The sequence below is a fragment of the Thermobia domestica genome, chromosome 2, assembly GCF_964235325.1.
Source record: "Thermobia domestica chromosome 2, izTheDome1.hap1.1, whole genome shotgun sequence".
Lineage (NCBI taxonomy): Eukaryota > Metazoa > Arthropoda > Insecta > Zygentoma > Lepismatidae > Thermobia > Thermobia domestica.
In genome coordinates, this window is record NC_137455.1 from 151,764,159 (window position 1) to 151,788,151 (window position 23,993).

The window sequence follows — 23,993 nt, forward strand, 5'->3', positions numbered from 1 at the left end:
TGTATTCACATGCTGCAATGCCAAAAAACAATCTTGCTCTAATTTCTGGTTTGTAGGGACGAACTAGACTGATTTTCACTTTCCATGAAAATTGGAGAGTAATAATAATAATAATAATAATAATAATAATAATAATAATAATAATAATAATGTTGAAAGAAATAAACAAGTATCTTGAATTTAAAATTTTGATTGGAAGTCATGAAAATCAGGTCAATTCAGTCCATGGTAGATAGAATTAGAAAATTGCCTGCATTGCCATATTAGTTTAGCCTAACAAACCCTTGAAAAACAAATGTTATTCTTGAGGTCAGGGATACAATTTGTTCATAAAAGAAAAAGCTCACGAATTTGGGTTAACAATATAATAAAAGCTTTAATGAGTAAAAACAACAACAACAACAAAAACAGTTTTAAAAATCAATCATTACGAAAATTAACACTGAATCTGTAATTTATGAAAACAAAGATGAGAAATAAGGCCTTAGCACCAAAATTAAATTAAGTAAAATACATTTTTGTTTCCTTTCTTGACCTATAGTTTGAAAGAATTATTAGAAGTAATCTGATATACATAAACAAAGTAATGGAATTGTTTTTCATGACCAGTCCTAGGTGAAATTTATGATTCTTCATCCTAACATAATGATCTTTCATAATCCTGTATAATACACAAATGGTTAATTTACAACCTTACATTGAACAATACTTATTCACTTGATATTGAATGATACACATATGGTTAACGTTGATTAGCTGATACTTTATGATTAATGACATTTTCAAAAATTTTGAATTTAAGAATGGTATAGTTTTATGGAATCTGAATTTAAATATATACGATTTAGGTTGAGTGAAATTTAGAAAATAAGTGGAATAATCTAGAATACGTGGAATAAAGTGAAATAAGTAATGACTTCGATTGAAGATTTAGTGAGAAATTTTGAAAGAAAAACGGGCTGACCTAATGAAACTAAGTAGGCCTATGGCTGGCTTCTGATCGCTTATAATTATAACTGAGATTGGGAGTTAATTACACCATATATGAAATTTAATGTTAACATAAACAACAAGAATGCATCATACATACACATATCAATGCGAGTAGTATTGTTATTTAACTATGCATAAAATACACACACACATATAGCAAATATGGAAATATACCAAAACACACACACACACACACACACATATATATATATAGATATAGATATAGATATAGATATAGATATAGATATATAATATAGGCATGCATATATAGAAGACAATTAATACTCAAATATTTATATTAAATGCAAAGACGTCTTTTAAAAGAATTCTTAGACAAATGTGTCTATTTTCCATGGTGGTTTTCCTTATATTGTAACAGTAGCATCTGTATATCGCCGTAGGTTGTCGTTATTAGCGTGATCTATGCGCATAGACTTCTGATCTCTTCTTTCGTTTAGATGAGAATGATACATTGAATCCGGCTTTGCTTAGCCTACTTTATCGTTGTTAGTTAATACATATTCTTCGGGACAGAATATAAATTCTGTTCCGTCTTATTGACCGTTTCCGTACCTCTAACACAAAAAAAATGACTGCTTGTGAGATTATTTGTGTTTTCTAATCACTAATTAACTTTTAAGCCCTATGCGTTAAATGCTTTTATTTGGACATTATTACAGATTCTTCAGTAAGCTCTTATAAGCATATCAATTGAAATAAATTCATTAGGTTACCAACTCCTATGTGAATAACTTTATAAACATAGCTGTTTTATACAATTTAAAAGCAATACACTGAGTCTACTTCTAGAAAATAAATTAAACTCTGTTTTTAATTATTTTACATACAAAGAGTTCCTGTCAATAGCGTAAATGACTCACTTTCACTCCATGCAAATTCAAACATTCTAATTTAAATACTTAGATTGCCTTCTTTTATCAAAGATTTTACAATTCGAGCTACTTAAAGTCTACATATTATTTTGTTTTCATTTAGTATATCTTTCTGTAACCACAATTATAAATCATAGCTGACAAAAAGAAAAATCACAGTAATTAATATGTCTTTCATGAAAACTTTGCGGTCATTAATATTGCATAAACATGTAAATAAAATTGCTAAAATGTCTCTATAGTTCAATGTAAACCAACTTTAAGGTAAAAATTCTACTCTTTGATAGCTAAAGTTCAGAATAGAGTACCTATTTTCGATGCGATGAAATTAAGTTTTTGAAATATCAGCTATTTCCGGCTTTTAATTTCTGTACAACGAACGTCTTGCAATGCTGAAAATCGGCCTTTCAACACCAAGAAATAATTTAGGTGGGTCCTACCATTCGTTGTCGCAACTGCGCTGACCACACATACAGAGAGGTCTTCACGTTTCCTTGTTTCGTGTCTGTGCGACGAATGTCCTGGATCCTGGCTTCTCTCATCGCAGTTTTTCTGTTTCCCTCCAAATCTGCAAGGGGCGACGCGCTCTGGTATGTCCATCTCCATTGAAACAGGGCTTCCGTCGATCCATCTCTTGATATGTACTACCATGAGCAAAGTAAATGACGCGTCTCTTTATTTTGAATTTTTTTGAAAATATCTCTGTTTTCTTTATATGTTCGAAATTTCGGAAGGTTTCCCCAGCAGGACAGGTTAATAACAAACCCGTTTTTAATATTTGTGTTAGATATTAGCTTAAAATAAATAAATTAGAAGCAAAAAACATTAAATCGACAGAAATCTCGAGAATTACCAACTAGTGATGAGCAAATGCAAGACCAAGACCAAGACCCGGGTGGTCTTGGTCTTGGTCTTGGTCTTGCACATGCGGTCTTGGTCTTGGTCTTGCACTGGAACCCTCGGTCTTGGTCTTGGTCTTGGTCTTGCACACTTAGTCTTGGTCTTGGTCTTGGTCTTGCACACCCAGTCTTGGTCTTGCTTGCAAGAGTCTTGCAAGTTTTGCGTTTAAGAAATCTATGATTTTCATAAGTAAATTTTACTCTGGATATAAGGGATAATAAATCCTACATTGCGTCAATAGTGAGGGAAATACAATGTATGTTTCTAAATTTAATATATTTTACCTTCGTGTAAGTGTGATGATATTGTACAACATAGGCGATGACCTTTACTTTTTTTTTCAATGAGTGATTACGCTTCACTATTTATAAGATAAATCACAACATTTCGTAATATTTTTATATGTTTTAACAGATCCAATACTCCACTGGTTCCCAAACTGGGGAGGCTACCCCTGACAGTGAGACGCATGAAAGAAAACCAAGACAGCACAGATTACTGAAATACCATAAATTGCAAAATTATTTTTACACTCTAAAGGCGTCAGATTTTTTTCTTTCCAACCACGATTAACTCATCTTTGTATTGAACAAACTCCCAATTAAATATTGAAATTTCGTTTTACGGATTCTAATATGTACTGTATGGGGCAGAAACAAGGACATTACGCAAAAACGATTAAACAATCAGACTTTCGAAATGTGAGCATGGAGAAAAAAGGAGAGAATCAGCTGGGTTGAACGGAAAACGAATGCGAAGGTTTTAGAAATAGTAGCAGTAGGGGATAAAAGAAGAATTTTAGATGTAATTAAGATGAGGACATTGGCTGAGGAGGAACTGTATTATGAGGGACGTGCTAGAGGGAGGGGAGGAAGAAGATTTAGTTGAAGAAAGACATTAAGACAGAAAATTGCTACGTTAAGACGAAGAGACTAGCTGAGGACCAGTCATCGAAGCTTCTCAGCTGCAGCAAGTGACCTGCCAATAATGACAGAATAGCTATTATTATGACGATGATGATGTGAAAGTGGAAGGAAACGGGAGAACCCCGAGGAAACCCACGCACACGGTGTTTGTCCACCACAAAGTTCACTTGGCGGGGGCTGGGATCGAACGAGGGACCCCAAACACCAGAGGTGAACGCTCTACCACTGAGCCACCGCGGCCACAATATTTTAGAATAATTTGAGTGAAAACTGAAAACGACTGAACTGTCTATGTCTTTTGTGTAAATTCAATTTATATAAATACTTTAGACCTACATTAGAAATACATAATAACGGCATCAAATTTCAAGTTATTTGAAATAAGTACGAAATCACTCTCAGTTGTGAATATAGATTATTTATTATTGTATACTGTTATATCGTTGAATCCTAGATATGCCGTATACCTAAGGGGGCTATAAGTTATATTATAAGTACACATTAAAAATTTCCAACGGATGCTTGAACCTCAGAGTCAAGGCCATACCCATGTAGGCGGCACCTATGGTGTACGGAATTGCCGATGTTCAATACTACATTTCTTTAGTTTTGGAAGAAGAACACTACTAATATGTTTTGAAATGAAATGAAATATCTACTTTAACGTCCCACGTTTTTTACACTGAGGCTAAGGGAAACAGTAATGATGAGAAATGGTGGAATGAAGAAAGTACGAGGAAAAGGAAAAACCCACGCACAGGGTGTTTGTTCACCAAAGAAGCTCACATAGCGCAAGCTGCGGTCGAACCAGGGCCCCATGTACTAGAGGTGAATGCTCTGTCACTGAGCTACCGTGTCCATAACATGCTCTAGTTTATTTTTGCTTATCCACTTCTTATGGACACAACTATTCTTCGTATGATTTTCCAAAATCCACTCATGGGCCGTCGTGAATGATCAAATGATGACCAAGTAAATCAGACACTGAAGTTATTAGCTTGTAACAATTCATAGAATTATGCTGTCGGTCGTCTCGTGAACAACCAATTCAAAAAACGACATACTGTAGCTATATGTTACAGGAGCAGATCGACTCACAAGCATTGCATAAACTACTGGGAACACATTCACTCCGGCGGTATTTTTACTGAAGCCAAGAAGTTCACGTGAAAGATGTAATGATTTTCCCCCTTCCTTTTTACATTCTATAAAAAATCAAGTAGTACCATACTTGTGCAAGACTCTTGCGCAAGAGTCTTGGTCTTGGTCTTGGTCTTGCAGGTATGGTCTTGGTATTGGTCTTGGTCTTGCACCCCTTGGTCTTGGTATTGGTCTTGCATCGGGATTCCTGGTCTTGGTCTTGGTCTTGGTCTTGGTCTTGCATGCAAGACTCTTGCAAAAACTGCAAGACCAAGACTCTTGCGCTCATCACTATTACCAACTCTGCTAAAGTGGGAAATTTTCAAGAACGCGAGGGAATTCTGCAGTTCAACACGAAGCAGCGACATCTATGTCACTGAGAGAAATGTGGATAAAATCTACAAACGAAACTTTTAACGAAATATTTCTAATATGTTTTATTTCGTGCATTATCTGCAAACTCCAAATATATGAATACATGCCAAGTATTAACGTAAAGATAGAGCAAAAAGTGGAAATTGTCTATGGAAAAGGACGAATTGGTAGCGCGACCGTAATGAAAAATCGTCTTTACCGTAGAACAGGGTCAGTTCACGTAAGGAAACAAATAGCTCAGTTAGTTAAAGCAACTAGTCTGTATGCCGAAGGTAGCGGGTTCAAATCCAGATGGAAGTGACGTTGCCATTTTTATTATTATGGTTATTTTATTTATTTTTTATGTGGGGAAAGAATCAAATTGCAACATATGTGTAAAATCCATGACGATACCAAAAAACGAAAAAATGTCGTTGTCGCACTTGCATTAGCATCCCTAATTTTGTTTGCAAAAAGTTTAGTAATTATTTCCCCTGTGCTCACTGCTCACTATACGTAATGCTCGCTGGCGCGTTGTTTCCCAGTAAATGTTAATCCTAATTTGGAGAATTTTATAAAGTTTCACAATATTTCTCACTACATAGTCTTCTATCTACTTGTTTGGATATTTTGATAACAGATTTCCCTATTAAATGTTTAATTTTCCCTAGATGTTTAATTACGGAAAAGTTTTACAATGTATTTGTATTAAATTGAAATTGTTTTGAATTTACCACATGAGATAAGTAGCTCGAAGGAGGAAAACTCAAGTAATTGATATTCTACGTAAAAGCTACGTATTGTAGAATGATGATACTTCTTGCCATCAGCACATAATCTTCACGTTAGAGAGTCAGACAGAAAAGAATTCTGGTTTTTCTTCCCTATGACCACCCATCTTAAACCTCTACATTCCATTGTTCGTCTCACAAAATTTCGGTGCTCCAAAAACATTCATATAATAATAATAATAATAATAATAATAATAATAATAATCCTGAATATGCCATCCTTACATAATGTAAGGATATCTTCGTTTCTTAGTTTAAATCTTAGATATCTTAGTCTAAAGTGCTTTCTTTAGTAATTATTTGAACAACCATGTAAGAGGGGGTACGGCGTTTTATTTTGCCCCTCTCATTTCAGTACCTTTCCAACAGAAAGTAATTTCTGATAAGCAGGGTAGATAAAATGAATAAGAAATATATTTACAGCATCCTCTCCCCTTTCATGATTGGAATATCACGTAGCATTTTTTTATTCTACCAAAGATGGCCCTGTGCGGTTAGGGGTAGGTAACTAAAGAAATACCTAATATATAGCGCCCCTTGATTGTAATATTACCGCTTCTTTATTTGTACGAGGGAGCCCCAACAAGGTGTAAAAAGAATAGGAAAAATGTCTACTGAATCCAGTGGCGGATCCAGCACAAACTTCTGGGAGGTGGGGTAGTGAAAGATTCTTTTGATGATGTGAAGCTGTCACAAATTACCACTTAACTAAACTAAACATAATAGTGGGGTGAACTGGAACCCAGTCAGTTTAAATTGATGTAAAAGTTTAATTTTTGGCTTCATATTAAAGTTTTGGTTTCAAATGAGAATTTCAGTCCCAGTGGTCAAGGATCAAATCTCGTGGGGCTGTTCAGTGTAGGCTAATACGGGCCCCTTATGAGAAAAGGCAAAAATATTAAAATGTTTATAACGTTCGAATTTTTCGTCTATTTTAAAGAAATGTTGGGCTTCGTATTAAAGTGTTGGTTCCAAATGGCAATTTCAGTCCGATGGAGAATGATCGAATCCTGGAGTCGGGGGGGAGGGGGGCTCATCAGTATAGTGTGCTACGGCTCCATTATGGGAAAAGGCAAAAATATGAAAATGCTTATAACTTTCGAATTTTTCGTCTATTTTAAAGAAATTATTGGCTTCATATTAAAGTCTTGGCTTCAAATGACAATTTCAGTCCTTGTGGACAATTATCAAATCTCGGAGGGCTCTTCGGTGTAGGGGTTTCGGCTTCTTTATGGGACAAGATTCACGTAATTGATATTGCAAAATTGTTTTGTATACATTAGTGTAAACTTGCACCATTTGGTTAATTTTACCTCTTATATTTTTCAGATTTCAAATTCCAAGCATAGTTACTTCTCAAAGCTAAAAGGCACTTACTAGTTTCATTAAAATGAAATGTCTTTTATGAAAAGTTGTCATGGAGTAGACGAACGAACAGGCACCCAATTAGTTGAGTCGGACGGTTGAAACTCGTTAAGCTCACTTCAATAATAATAATAATAATAGAGCATTCATGAGGTCCGTGGCTCGACTCTACTTCGCGCCAAGTGAAATTTGAGGTAGACAAATACCGTGTGCATGGGTATGGGTTTTCTTGGAATTTTCCATTTTCCTCCCACTTTCTTCATTTCATCATTTCATTCATCATCATTCTCCCTTAGCGTAGGTGCATAATCGTGCAACGTTAAACTAGATATTCCATTTAATTTTAATTTCAATAATAATAATAAACAATTAATTCAACTGAAAGAACTGTAATTTATGTTGACGGCAATTATCATAAATATGCAACCATTATAAAAACAATGCTTTGAGTAGAAAGATAATCCTTCCCAAGTGTTAACGAATGCGCACGAGATAAGACATGTCTCGAGAAAGAGACGAGACGCGCTTTGTGACATCCAAAAGAAGACGTAACAAATGTTTTGGACACGAGATGATAGCTTTTAAAATGTCTCGTCTTGTCTGGAATGTCTCGAAAACAAAAGTCTAAGTTTTAAAATTATTTTTAAAGATCTATTCTCTGCGCTCTCTGCCTTAAAATTAATAACGGCATTTGTGATTAAAAAAAAAAATAAACAATGTCTAAAGTTTCGAAAAGGAGCTTCATTAAGGGTGAACCTGAAAGATGTCCACAAACTTCGGGAGATGATTCGCGACATCAAAAGGAGACAAATAGCCCTCTGGCAGTTTTCGAGTTCAGCTTCGTTGTCGAGATACAGGGTTGCCAACTGGTCGTGTTTGAGAAACTCACTGGAAATAAATTCAACTCCAAGAATAAGCTACTACAGGTCAATTGACTTATACCATGCTGCAAGGTTAAATATTTGTTTATGAAGTGTGTACAGAATTTGCCAGTGTCCTTTCTGAGAACATTGTCGAGAAAAAGTCACCTCCAAGAATAAACCACCCCTCGTAATTTTTTCTAAGAGAAATATCTGATACTGCAATATAGGGTTGTTAATTAAATATTGATTAATGAAAAATAAACAAAATTGTTAAAACAATTTTGGAGAAAATAGCTTTTTTCGATTTTCGGCTGTTAGTAAACCACACTTATTTTAGGCGGTAGGAAAAAATGGGAAAATCTCCTGTAGAAATACTATGTAAACCCTAATTTTAAAATTTGGTGTAGATACGTTGAACGGTATGGCCTCTAGGCGAGTGCACAGAAAAGTGTACCGAACGGACGGACCGGAAGGACGGGTATCGAAAAATCACATTTTCGGTATGTAGACGCCATGAAGTATGTAAATCCGTTGAAATCTGAATTTGATATACTATTTTCACAATCACCATATTTTCTTCTCTCTTTTGTCGCTCGAAAAAGAAAAGCCTGAGTTTACCACAAAAAGCTAGGGTGTTTACCAAAAAATATTCAATTACAGGGCCACCGCACTAAACTTTTTCAGTTCAATTTCTTAACTGTGTTAGGCCGCAGTTGTTACTGAAGTGTGTATTTGGATAATACGAAAAAAAATCGTATTATTCAAATACATCGAATGTCAGATTATCGAATAAAAAACTTCGATTGAAGAAAATCCACACTACAAAACTAACTCACACTTTGAGCACATTTTCATTAGACATATAAAAGAGCAATTAATGCAATAATTGTTTATGAAATATGAAAAAATCAAATGAGTCATTTTCGAGAAAGTCGTTCAAAAAGAACACGTCAGAAGTAACCTACCTCTTGTGAATTGTTTCGAACAATGAGTTAAGATATACTTTTGCTTATTAATGAAATATTTATTTGCGAAATTTGAACAAAATCGCCTGTCGTTCGAGAAAATTGTTGGGAAAAACCTTGACCCCCAAAATAATCTATCCGTCGTAATTGTTTTTCATAGAAATGACTTATACTAAAATATAGAGTTATTAATGAAATATTTATGAATTATCAATAAAATTGTCCACGTAAGTTTTGAGAAAATCGTGAGGGAAAAATAACTCCCCGAATAAACTATCTCTTGAGGATTCTTTCAGGGCAAGCGAGTTATTCCATATTATTAGGTTTTTAATGAAATATTTATTTCTGAGTACGAACAAAATTGCTTGATTCATTTTAGAGAAAACCGTGGAGGAAAAACACCCCCAAGAGTAAACTACCCCTCGTATATTTTTTTCAGGACAAACGAGTTTTGCCATATTGTTCGGTTATTAACGAAATATGTATTTTTGAAATACGAATAAACTCTTTTGAGTCATTTTTGAGAAAATCGCCTAGACTACACACACCACCAAGAATAAACTACCCCTCGCATCTTTTTAGGACAAACGAGTTATTTATGCCATATTGTTAAGTTATTAATGAAATATTTATTTATGAAATATGAACGAAAACACTTGAGTCGATTTTGAGAAAATCACTGAGAAAAAACACCCCTAAGTATAAACTACCCCTTGTAGATTTTTCTCAGATAAATGCCTTATACCACAAAATAGGGTTGCTAATTAAATATTGATTTATAAAAAAAGAAAGAAAACAAGATCGTTAGAGCCAGTTATGAGAAAGTATATTTTTTTCTATTTTCATCGTACAGGAAACTACCCTTGTTTTGGGAGTAGGAGGGAAATAAAAGAAACTATAGGAAATACTATGAAAATCTTAAACTAAAATTTGGTGCAGATAAGTTGAACGGTTGGCCTCTAGGCGAGTGCACAGAAAAGTGTAGCGAACGGACAGACGAACATATGGACATGTATCAAAAAATAACTTTTTCGGTATTAGGGGCTATAATACGTGTAAAATTCGTTGAAATCTCAAATTTGATTTTTTTCGATCACCATACTTTCTTCTCTCATTTGTCACTTCAAAGTAAAAGGAACTCAGAACTCCAGATAAGAGACACCTACTTTTACACAGACATTTATTGATTTAAAACTGTTTTAGTATGTCATTTCACTTCCAATTGAAATGTTTTACCATGACTAACGGCATAGCAATGACGAGACAGAAGTTTTGAGGAAGTAAATGCATTCAGAAGTCTAGACTACATTACGCCTATCAGCCTGTTTTTACTTCTGCAATTGTTGACAGTTGTAATTTCGTCCAAACGCTACATGAAATAATTCTTAGTTGACGTCATTGTGTTACTATTTTAGTATTGTTCTCTTCAGACTTGGTTGAAGTTTTGTCTTAATGGTTATACATTTTTTCTTTCTTATTTCATCGTTACACATAAGAATAAAATGTTCTGGTGAGTGGATTGATTCGAACCTACGAACATCGAGTTTTCATTCTTCCAACACTTTACCAATGGACCAAGCTTTGTCTTCATGTTAACGCACAGTTACAGGGTTTATTACGATTTAAATAAAATGGCTGGCTGTTAGAGTTTCCTGCCCAAATATGTCGATAAAAATTTTTCATTGCTTCGTAGATACGTAGAGCAATGTTTAGATACACATTTTAGGATAGTGCATTTTGGTGTATATAATAATTTCATGCCAGATAAAAGCTAGATAAGTTTTGATAAAATGTTTCATATGTAGTTCTCAATAATAGGCTTGCTGTTCGGGGTGAAGTTTCAAGGTTCAGCATTGACTAGCAGTTTTTGCTATTAATATCCCTTCTAACAATATTGGCAGTGGACAAAAGTTAGCCCGTGTTGAAGCTTTTTGCTCCTAATTTAATTATTTTACTTTATTATTTAACGAATATATTGAAAATTGTCAGCAGGCACGTATACAGTAATTTATTTCGGAAGGGGCCCGACTTCAATATTAGGATAAATTATAATAAAATTTTAAAAGATAATCCCAAAAATTAGGCTAAATTTACAGAAAAGTTGGGATTTCAGAGGGGGTCCGGACCCCCTGTACCCACCCCTAAATGCCTCCTTGTTTGTCAGTAACGTTTCCTCATTTTGAAACCCTCAAAAACTTCGGATATATAAAGGGAAAAGAGTTATTTTCGATAAAATATCACTTCAAGGAGACGCGACAGTTTTATTGCACATGGTGGTATCCAACGTTCACAAGGGCAAGAATTCCTTCCCTTTTATTCTTTTGCTATTGTGCTCTATCGAAAGGTTAGGTTTGTAAAATATTACTCTTACAAACAAGCGTGATTAGCAGATAGGAATACTGAACAGAACTCCACAGAAATGCATGCTGAACTTACGTTTATAGCTACCCTTTGGTGATTTGGCCTCAAGGTCAATCGAGTGGTAATTCAGTTCCGTCTCTGTTCTTGAGCCATGTTCGTATTACTTCGAACAGTTTTGCTAATGAAAAGCATGCCTCGTAATATAACAGACTTCTTTCGCGTAAGAAATCGAAACTCAGTTGGTCAGAGCAACTAGTCTGTACGAATTAGGTTGTTAGAGCCCAGTACGAGTAAGGGTTTTTATTACTATTGATTGTTTTTATCTTTTTTAGGTGAGGAAAAATCAAATTGTGACATCGCGATATCAAATGTATTTGGTTAGGTAACTTTGTCTCAGCTAAACTTTAAACATCAGTAACCGTCGAAATTATTTCACTAACCGATCAGTCATTGAACATTTCAAACACGTCAAACCAGTGGCATAATATGAAGGTTAACCTCTCCTCCGCAGTCCTTAGTTATGCGTCCGTACTTTCAGGTGCGTGCCAAGGGCCGGGCGACTTCCCGGGGCGCCAGAGAAAGAGGGGCGCCAAAACGAGCCTCAAAAAGTAAATTTTAGAACGTGTTTTCTACTGACGTCTTTGGTTTATATTCTTGTAAAGTAGTGGCAATTACATAACCATGGAAGAAGAGAGTTTCATAATAATAAGGGGGCTGTATCGAAAAATGGAGAGATGGCATGCAGAATAAAGAGTGGCGGGGGTTTAAGTATTGTTTGTTTGTTTGCTTGAGTTTAACGTTCCACGGTTATGCCTTAATGGCCAAAGGAGATGTGGATACTAATTATAGTGGAATCTAAACCACTTTTATCGTTCAACAGTAATCCACCGGGAATTGGATCCGGTACCACAGAAGGCAGGCGTGCTAGCCACAAGACCAATCGGGGGGCGGGGAGTTCGTATTGTTTATAGCGGGCCATATTCTTTGTGAAGTTTTCCTAGGTAATGGATGTCTTTTTGAAAAATGGGTTTAAAATATTAAAAAGCACTATAATAAAATGTAAAATATAGGCTAGTACTAGGAGGAGGGCGCCAAAAAGTCACTTTGCCCGGGTGAAAATTTGGCCTGGTCCGCCCCTGCGTACTTTCTGTATATTTTTGGCCTTGCAGCTTGTGCGGTCCCCACGCCACAGGGTTGCGGGGGCGCTATTTACGCGTATGCTTCGAACGTAATTCAATAACTGCTTAAGAAATTCTACCATCAGCGTGGAAACGGGAATATATATTTTTCTAATAGTCCCATAGAACTTTCATTCAGAACGCCAGATGCAATTAAGTAGGAGGAGGATCTGATGTTTCCTAAGTAAGTTGCTTTCAGAAAGTTTGCTATTTCTTTAACGGTGATGTAAATAATTATACTCATCGTTATTAGCCCGACACAAAACCATCCTGGACAAATCCCTCTAGAAAACTATTCTGCCTAATTTTATAAGCGACTCGACGGTGAAACACTTGTTAACGAAAGCAATGCTGTGTATACACTGCCTTGTTTCTGACAAAGTATAAAGTGTTTTGTAATCTTTAGACACTTTTCCTTTTCTTTATGTCACCCTTGGTTATGTAGGGTGGCCTCGAACAAATAAAGAAGAGGTAATATTACAGTCAAGGGACGCAATAAATATATTAGGTATTTCTTTTGTTACCTAACCATAACGGCCTAGGGTCGTCTTCAGTAGAATAAAAAATGTTACGTGATATTCCATTCACGAAGGAGGAAAGGTTACTTTAAATATATTTCTTATTCATTTTGTCTACTCTGCTTGTCAGAAATTATATACTTTCTGTTGGGACGGTGATGAAAAGAGAGAGGGGGGGAATAAAACTTCTTGCCCCCTCATAAAATTTTGTTACATGGTTGCTCAAATTATTACTAAAGAAAGCACTTTAAACCAAGATATCTAAAGTTACATTATGTAAGGGTGGCATATTCAGGAATAATAATAATAAATGTCTTTGGAGAGCCGAAATTATGTGACAGGAATCATTACATGTAGAGCTTTAAGATAAGTGGTCATAGGAGAGGAAAAAACAGGGTTTTTCTCTGTCTGACCAACGTAAAGATTATGTGCTGAAGTTAAGAAGCATAATCATTCTACAATAGGTTGCTTTTACGTAGAATATCAGTTACTTCAGTTCTCCTCCGGGCTACTTACCTCATGTGGTAAATTCAAACCAATTTCAATTTAAGACAAATATATGTAAAACTTTTCTGTAATTAAATATATATAGGGGAAATTAAACATTTAATAGGGAAATCTGTTATCAAAGTGTCCAAAAAATTGGATAGAAGACTATCAAGCGAGAAACATTGTGAAACTTTATAAAATTCTCCCAATTAGAATTAACATATACTGGAAAACATTCGTTATGCACCAGTGAGCATGTAGTGAGTAGTGAGCACAGGGGAAATTATTACGAAACTATTTGCAAACAAAAATTAGAGACACTAATGCAAGTGCGAGAACGGCATTTTATTTTTATTTTTTTTTTGGTATCGTCATGAGTTTTACACATATGTTACAATTTGATTTTTTCCCACATAAAAAATAAATAAAATAACCACAGTAATAAAAATTACAACGGCACTTCCATGGGGCTCGAACCCAATACCTTCGGCTTTAACTAACTGAGCTACTTGTTTTCTTACGTGAACTGAACCTGTTTTACGGTAAAGACGATTTTTCGTTACGATTGTGCTAAGAATTCGTCTTTTTCCATAGGTAATTTCCACTATTTGCTCAATCTATACGTTAATACTTAGCATAGATACATATATTTGGAGTTCGCTGATAATGCATGTAATAAGACACATTAGAAATGTTTCGTTAAAAGTTTCGTTTGTAGATCTAATCCACGTCTCTCTCAATGACATAGATGTCGCTGCTTCGTGTTGAACTGCAGAATTCCCTCGCGTTCTTGAAAATAGCAGAGTTGGTAATTCTCTAGATTTCTGTCGATTTAATGTTTTTTGCTTCTAATTTATTTATTTTAAGCTAATATCTAACACAAATATTAAAAACGGGTTTGTTATTAACCTATCCTGCTGGGGAAACCTTCCGAAATTTCGAACATATAAAGAAAATGGAGATATTTTCAAAAAACTTCAGAATAAAGAGACGCGTCATTTATTTTGCTAATGGTAGTACTTTCTACACCAGCACTTTCAAATCATCACACTGCACCAACACAACCGTTTTTATCGCGGCTGTAGTGTTGCACGGATTATTTTTATCAGGTTTTTTAATAAGTGTTCCTGGTAATGCAAACTAATTGTGTGTTCTTAAGGCTAGTCTAAGTTTGTTCTGGAAATGTGCAAAGTAACTTTTTAGTTTGTTTTCCTGACTCCTTATTAATTTTGGTTAAACAAGTCCGTTGACACTTGTTGTCTGGAGTGTTTGTAGATATATGTATATGCGTGAAAATGTATCTCTCACACAAAAGGTAGTAAATATTTTAATGTATTTCGGAGTTTAAAGTTTTTAGTTAAAGAAAATTACGTAAAAAATGTTATACTTTAGTGCCACCGAACATCGTCCACTGGGCTGTTTTCTAACTTAGCCACTCATGATCTCTTAATTAACGTATTGTATGAGTTGGTGAGGTGTGTGTTTTTTAATCTCGTGTATGACTAAGTGCTCGCGATTCACTTCGGCTTCACGTTTCCAACTAACGTGGAATTTTGAATTTTCAACTCGCCGATCTTTTAGGACACGCCTCTAACTGTGCTTTGATCTTTTTCTCTCATTCGTCAAATTGTTTTGGCGTCTTCAATTTTATTTCATTCGTATCCGCCCATTTACGGTGCTCGAGCGTCGTTTTTCTAAAGTACGTGATTTCTTTAAATTTCATAAGTTGTATCGAAAATGTTTATGGAAGTTCATCTGGAGTCTAGTCGTCTGGTTCGTGCTATTGGACCAACTTACAAACCTGTGCAAAAATTTTATCTGTTCTACGTGGAGACATCCAGACGGAAATTTGGGTTTACCAAATTCACAGGGATTAGTTTGCACTACGATTCTGTTCAGTTTGAGCAGACTTTGCTAGTTTTCTCCTGTTTCACAGAGAGATGTTTAAAGCTCTTCTGTTTCTTTGCTTGCGTTCATGAATGGCCCTCTGTATGTGTGGTCGCGTGGCTCAGACGTTCAGCGGAACATTGTTATAGGAACAAAGAAGGGTATTTTGAATGTCCTTGCCGCAACGATAGGTATACAGAATAAAAAGCATCTTACATTTGAATAGGGAAAGAAAATAAAGAATACTGTTTCAATTTCCTTTGCTTTTTAATACACAAAATTTAAAATGACATTCGCTAAAGTTGTTTTAATCACATGCATAATTAAATTAAAAGAATTTTTAAAATGTTTGTGATTATTGATAAGTGGAACAATAAAACAAGTTTGTTAAGGTTTCCGGTATCAGTTATTTTGTAAATGTAATGATATCAGCAAATACAGACAATGTTTTTATCATTTTCAAAACATTTCTATTAATTTAATCCATACAAAAGTAGTTTCCCACAAAGTGGCCCATTTTTTACACACATGACGTCAAAATTCAATTTAACTTAGCCTAACCTAATCGTAACTTAATGTGAATTATTCTATTCTGCTCTTCATTTTACGCACGTCGACAGTACAAGTAAATTTGTAGTCTAAGTGACAGATAACTTCCCTTCTAATTAAAAAGAGTATATGAAAACTATAGTAGGGAGGTAGAGTAAAGGGGTAGAATGAGAATTACCGATATCATATATGATAAATTATTGATGTAGAGAGGTTTAGAATTGTTGAAACTTTGGCTCCCCAACTATATTTATGCCCCCCAACTTTTGTGGCTGGTTGCGGTCCTGGTTAGTACCTACCTTAAACTGGGTTTTTAACATGTCAATTTGATTAAAGGGCACATGTAAGTACGTATACTGTGGAATACAATATAGTAAATAGTATATACTTACACATTGGAGACTATAGAGATATTTACATATTGGAGTGCAGATTTAGACGAAATGATCAACTATCGACCAATGGCATAGCTACACTGGAGCGAGTGGAGCAGTTGTTCCAGGGCGCAAGGGCGAAATACAAAAAATACGGAAAACTGTTCCTTACACAAAGAACGTGTGAAAACATTCCAAACGTTATGCTATGACTATTAGCAGTTAATTGGCAACAGCCGATACCAAATAGCGAACTTCAGCAATGTTTTTCGTATCTCCGGAATGGTTTGAGATATCGAAGTACTGTAAACAGCAAAATGATTTTGTTTGCCAATTGCTAACCACACAAGTAATTACATGTGATAATTACCTAAGCATGTTTTCGGAATAAAACCTTTCGAAAAAGATTAAATTTTCAAGCCCTTGTAACTTCGTTGCTATTCATTCAAAACAAGTCATACCATGACCATAGTATCCAACGCTAAGGTATTTCCGATGTGTGTTGTGTCCATCTCCGTTGTGCTGTGTGTGTGATAGAGGTTTCCAAATTTTGGATGTTTGTGATACTGTAACATTCTTAGTTTGCAACACTGAATAATGTGGTATTTTAAGTTTTCGTTTAACATGTTGATTTGAAATATGAAATAATATGACGTAGTGCTATTTGAAAAGCATAACTTTGTATTGGGTTGGGCAACGCTGTTTATTAGGTGTTTCTCTTTAATACGTGCAAAGATGTCCCCTTCTTATAGTTGCATCGTGCAAAGTTTCGCTTTTCTCCCTCTTTTGGTTTCTTCGTTATAGCTGGTGATCAAGATAATTGTCCACCCTGTATATACAAGGTGTTTCAGAACAACACTGACAACGTTTGGGAGGTGATTCCTGACACCAAAATACGACAAAAAGTATAGACCAACTTGGGTGCACAAATGTTTCCTTTCGGAGTTATAGGCTGCCGAAAACATGAAAAAATGAACTTTAAAGGTCTATAGCTCCAAAACTATGGAACCTACCGCAGTCGCGTCAAGACTTCACTTAGGAACTAGTATGTGCCTTATCCAAATATCCAAGTTTCGGAATCCTGCGGCTTCCGCTACAATTTTTATAGATGTAGTTGGTGAATACTTCAAACTATATGCCCGTAGCTAAATTCCCTCTGTAAAAATTGTTGTGTGAGTACCTTAGGATTCTGAAACTTGGATAGCCATACATTAGTTTCTAAGTGTAGTCTTGACCCGACTATGGTAGGTCCCATAGTTTTAGGGCTATGGATCTTTAAAGTTTATTTTCTCATGTTTTCGGCAGCCTACAACTCCGAAAGGAAACATTTGTGCACCCAGGTTGGTCTACACTTTTTGTCTTATCTTGGTGTCAGGAATCACCTCCGAAACGTTGTCGATGTTGATTTGAAACACCCTGAGATATATATATATATATATATATATATATATATATATATATATATATATATATATATATATATATATATATATATATATATATATATATATATATATATATAATAGGATGCACAATTTATCAGGAACATCCGTCATAACGGAGAAATCAGAAGAGAGAGAGAGAAAAGCGAAACTTTGCTTGAAGCAACTATAAGGGGGAGTATACCGTTTTACGTATTAAACAGTACCACCCAGCGAACAGTTGCCAACCCAGTATAAAGTTATTTTTTTCAATGGCACTACGTCAGATTACTACATATTTCAAATCGAACACGTTAAACGAAAAGTTGCAAACTAAGAATGTTACAGTATCACAAACATCCAAAATTTGGAAGCCTCTATCACACATATAGCACAACGGAGATGGACACAACAACACACATCGGAAATACCTTAGCGTTGGATACTATGGTCATGGTATGACTTGTTTTGAATGAATAGCATCGAAGTTACAAGGGCTTGATAATTTAATCTTTTTCGAAAGGTTTTATTTCGAAAACATGTTTAGGTAATTATCATATCTAATTACTTGTATGGTTAGCAATTTGCAAACAAAATCATTTTGCCGTTTACAGCACTTCGATATATCAAACCATTCCGGAGATATGATAAACATTGCTGAAGTTTGCAACACTGCTTAAATCATGTAATTGCGAGGAGTTGTAATTACATCTACTAAAAGTTATTCCTGCAATGCTATAAAAGAGAAGGGAAACATCAATTAGTTTAAATATTGTCCAGAAATACGCCATTTTTAGCAGTGTTGATATCTTTAACAATGTTTATCATATCTCCGGAATGGTTTGAGATATCGAAGTACTGTAATCGCCAGAATAATTTACACATCCATTGCAAAACACACAAGTAACTAGATGTGATAATTATCTAAGCATTTTTTCGAATAAAGCTTTTCGAAAAAAAAAATTCAAGCCCTGTTGTAACTTCATTGCTATGTCAAAACAAGTCGTACCATGACCATAGTATCCAACACTAAGGTACTTCCGATATGTGTTGTTGTGTCCATCTCCGTTGTGCTGTATGTGTGATAGAGGCTTCCAAATTTTGGATGTTTGTGATACTGTAACATTCTTAGTTTGCAACACTGAATACTAAATGTGGTATTTTAAGTTTTCGTTTAACGTGTTGATTTGCAATATGTAATAATCTGACGTAGTGCCATTTGAAAAAAAAAACTTTATACTGGGATGGTAACACTGTTCACTGGGTGGTGGTGTTTAATACGTAAAACGATGTCCCCCCCCTTATAGTTGCTTCGTGCAAAGTTTCGCTTTTCTCCCTCTTTCGGTTTCTTCGTTATCACGAATGTTCCAGATAAATTGTCCTCCCCATATATATATATATATATATATATATATATATATATATATATATATATATATATATATATATATATATATAGGGTGTCTTGCATAAACTCCAAAGCCCATAAGAAAATATACGGGCATAAACTTCAAAGAAGCGTCGTTTACAAGTTATGAGTGTGGGAAATTTGGCACGCTATAGTGCAAAGACGAATGACCTTGACATAGTCGGTGTGGAATTGTACATAGAATGTTATAGGCGTAGTATCAGTATCCAACAATATCATAATCAAACCTCCAGAACAATATGTAAGACCTTCACAATACAATTCAAAGACTATACAGAAAGGAATCCCAAAGAACTTACCCTTAATCCCCATGGTGCATGGGACTCATTTTACACATCTGATTTTTGCATATTTGAACTGTCCGTGTTGTGGGCCACCTGCCGCCACATTTCATAAAAGTTATTGTCTTGGCCATTATTCACCTCGAAAATTCATGCATCCACGCTTTCCGAGGTGTGTCCACGCTTGGTGCTCTTAAAATTATCCGAATATTCGCTTTCAATGTTCGAACGGTTATTCGGCATCGTAATAAATATCCGAACAATGAATTACTCGAATTTTAACATTGAGCTCCCTCGTGGCCAAGCGGTTAGTGTATGTGCCTTTGGCGTGGGAGACCCAGGTTCGATTCCCGGCGGGAGCTCATGTGGTTCGGATTCCACGTTAATCAGTAGGTCCACGTCTCATGTAGCCTCGCTGCTGAAAGGGACGCTAAACTAAAATCAACTCAACTCGAATTTTAACAGCACTAGTGTCCACCTTCGTATACAGACGTTCGTTAGATAGCCGGTTTTGTTGCTTGCGTGTCATTGCCTCCGATACGTTGTAGACAATCTTTGTCGGCTACGAGAGTGAGTGGCGGCATAATAGTAGAGCAAGAGGTCCCATCTTCGATCCAAGGCTGTCAGCGTGTGGTGAATATAATCTCACCTTGTTTTTTTTTTTTGGAAGGGGGGAAGAAGGGGCTGGAAACTTCCGTTTCTCATTCAAGCAATTCTTTCATAATCAATAACTTTCATTAACAACCTCTCTTAATTAGCTCGCAGAGCATGATCGTGGGACGTTAAACCAAAGATTTTATTTAATTTCATATTATCCAATACACTCGTTTTCTTTTGTTATGCAGTCACCGCACACAACACGAGAAATTGTTCGCCGTCTTCATTCTATTCAATATATCGAAGTTCTGTTGAAGTTTTGTTACTTGTTTGGACGTCGCTCCAAACGTCATGAATCAGACCCACCTTTTCTGACGAAAATTCCGGAATCTCTTGGGCCACTACTAACAGATTTTGAATGATGAACTTTTGGATAAAGCAGATTACCAGTCTAAGACAGTAAGATACCACCTAAGCTCAATGGCTGGTAGTTTCAGAGATATTCAATTCCAAAGTTTATTTTACCATGATTACAATAGCCTATAACTTTCGATTTCGAAGAAATACCTACTGATTTTTTTTTCTTCTACGACCAAGAAGATCCACCTCCCAAGAGCGATCTTTAGAAACACCAGGTATTATATATATAAATAAATAAAATGTTGCGAGGTAATGTAGTCACTCCGAAGAAATACAGAGGTAACGTGGTAAGAAGAAAGTATGACCTGTTCTTTCCCTTTACCGTGATTTTATTGGAGAACATAATACTAGAACTTTTAAAAATTTGTTATTTACACATTGTAACGAGATGTTCTTGGAAAATGAAATGAAATCTTGTTTTCGGTTATGCTAGCTAGGCTAAAGGAGACGATGATGAGAAATGAATGAAATGGTGGAATGAAGAAAGTGGGAGGAAACGGGAAAATCCCGAGAAAGCCCACGCACATGGTGTTTGTCTGCCACAAAGTTTACTTGGCGCGAGCTGGGATTGAACCAAGGACCCCGTGCATCAGAGGTAAACGTTCTACCACTGAGCCACCACGGCTTCGTAAGAGAGTCATTATTTAATCAAAATAATTGTTCAAATAACTATCCAAATAAACAAATGAAACTGGAAGAAAATTATTGGAATAACAAAATACTTTTAACCAGTGATGATTTCAGGGAATGGCCCCGGAGAGGAATTCTCCACGTATAATGCTCAATGTGGATTACTGATATCTTCGCAGTACCACTTTTCGCTTTTGTGTATGAATAGTCAAAAAATCACCACTACTTTAAGCACATCTACCAAATTTATCGATGATTGGCCATAAGTCCAAAGTACTGTATATTTAAAAAAAGGTTAAATTTTCCGAGTTTGACGTATATCAATATTTTCCTGAACTCTGTTAATCAGGATTTACCTCATAGGAGAATAGAGTGCTAATTCTGATAATTTATGAGTATTTGAAGGATATGTATCGTCACCGTGGAAATCCATGTGGTGATGATTGCTCATATAGAGCATGTGACGATGATTCTGACGTAGTTGGACTTAGTAGCAGTTTTTTTCTGGCACAGATTTCATACGTTGGTTGTAGCAGTCTGTCGAGCACCTGTTTTTTTTGCTGTGATTATTTACATGTAAGTGACTAATGATAAGTGTTGTAGGTGCAAATCGTATTTCTTGAGGAGCTAGCACGGAAGTTCAGTGACCAATGTGATTCGTTATTGACTGTGCGCGCAGTATCAGTCTCTTGCTTACAAGCACAGTGTTCTTATATTTAGTTTTCACTTGCACCTGTCAGTGCGTGTGTTGACTCTTCAGGACAGTAGTAGTGCGAGTGATTTAATTTTAGTGCCCGTTTTAACTCATGTGATACGTGCTAGACACTTTCCTTTTAAAAGTATGTATTTTCAATTACAGAGGCAATAATGCTTTCATTTTTTTTTTTTTTTTTCACATTAGAAACCTGCATCGTCTTACCTTTTGAAATTTCACTGTTTGGACATAAACTTGTTTTCAAAGTGGGATGAATGGCAGTGCTTAATGTGATCCAGATACTTCAGGGCAAACTACCATAACTTACTAGAAGACAGTTTAATGTTTATTTCATTGATCGTTTACGTTGGACCACATAGTTATTAACTTGTGTATAGGGTTAGAATAAATTGTTCGTTAAATAGAGAGTAGTGATGCAGGACGGTGCGAGTTACTGTAATTCAGAAGATACCTAAATACTTCACATAGTGGGTTCTAGATGTTATCCTGTGAATATTATACGCGCAGCCCTTTTTGTCTCTTATACCGACCGCTTCTATGAATGAAAACTTTTAAGTGAAAAGTTTGCTTGTAAGGTCATAAGATGTTAATAACTAGCTCACAATAATTTCATTTGGAGTGTGAATTTGTAGTGGACAAGTGAGTTAGTTTATTTGTGGGTGCTAGTTTCCTGTATAATTTTAGCTTTCGTTCATAGTTGGCGTGAGCATACACTGTGTATTTTTGTTGGAAATTGTATTTACATTGATCTTGTATTAATGATTTTTGCTGTTTCAAACTTTATATATATAAGATCCGTAGAAAACAGTTTGTGAACTATGGTGTTGCACACGAAACGAGACAAGATTTTTTTTCTCGTCTCATCTCACTTTTTTTTCCTTTGAGAAGTTTCTTCCCTATTCACGAAGGGTTCTTTCTCGTCTCGAGTTTTGAAAATTTCTCTTCCCGTAAATGTATATACAGTAGACTTCTGACTATCGGGCCTAAGGTGGCAGAAGGGCAGGCAGGTTAACAAAAAAGCGGATAGACCAGGATTCTGTTAGTCACTCACTCGCCTCATGCATACCATTCAAAAGTTTTAATATCAAATTCCGCTCAGTATTTTCTGACCTTTAATACTGATCAGTACTTTATAAACATTTATGTTGTGTTATACATTTTAGAGAAACAATACAGAAAAGGGAACTCTAAGAATAAAAGATATTGTACACATTTTAAGATAAATTTAATAATGTCTGACTTAATTGCAAGAAAATGAAGTAATATAAACCGGAGGCTCTCAACTTTTTCCACCGATATACTAGCATAAGTCGTTGTATACACGGAAAAGAAAGTATTTGACAGTTGACAAATTTTCTTTTGCCTAGAACTCGGAAACAAGTTAATTAATTTGGATCTTTATGTTGTTATACTTACAACAGTTATAATTTGATAACTTGCCAAAATCGATACTCTAATACATTAATTTATTGTTTAGTTATAAGGAAAAATTTTGTCAGTTGGAGAATACTTTCTTTCGTGACTACCACTCAGCTTGTCAAAGGTGAGATGATATGTATACTGTGCATACATACAATTTTAAAATAAACAAAACATTAACTTTGATAAATGAATACACGAATGTGAAAAGGTAGGCTTAAAAAAGCTAAATCTTACAAATCTTAGTTTTTAAAAATTGCCTTAATTAGGTGACTGCTTCCCCATAACAGTCGCGTTTTTATTAAGTACAGTACAAGTCGAATAGATTGTTTTAAAAGATATTTTTCATTTTATTGTGGAGTCTTTTTTTTCTTCTTTTTCCAAAATGAAGTAACTATTTTCCTTGAGGCTTCAAAGCATGGAATATTCTGATGGACTGCAGGATACCCCTTTGTTCTATGTGGTTGGGTTGCGCAAAATTAATGTAACAGTTCGGGTACGTTTACTTTGGCACATACCAATAGCCATAAAATAT

At 35.3% G+C, this 23,993-nt stretch overlaps 1 protein-coding gene across 4 annotated transcripts in view; it reads left to right on the top strand.

Moving 5' to 3' along the window:
• The window catches only part of cert (ceramide transfer protein), a 210,991-nt gene that overhangs the window by 98,592 nt on the left and 88,406 nt on the right, over positions 1–23,993 (top strand). Inside the window, exon 1 of one of the 4 annotated variants that reach the window (XM_081747264.1) lies at positions 21,879–21,900. The exons of 1 other annotated variant lie outside the window; for it this stretch is intronic. The gene's annotated coding sequence lies outside the window, so the exon portion shown is untranslated. Of the gene's footprint in view, positions 1–21,878; positions 21,901–21,982; positions 22,164–22,604; positions 22,679–23,993 lie in introns of those variants that run through there. 2 more of the 4 variants (XM_081747263.1, XM_081747265.1) reach the window with 2 other exon arrangements.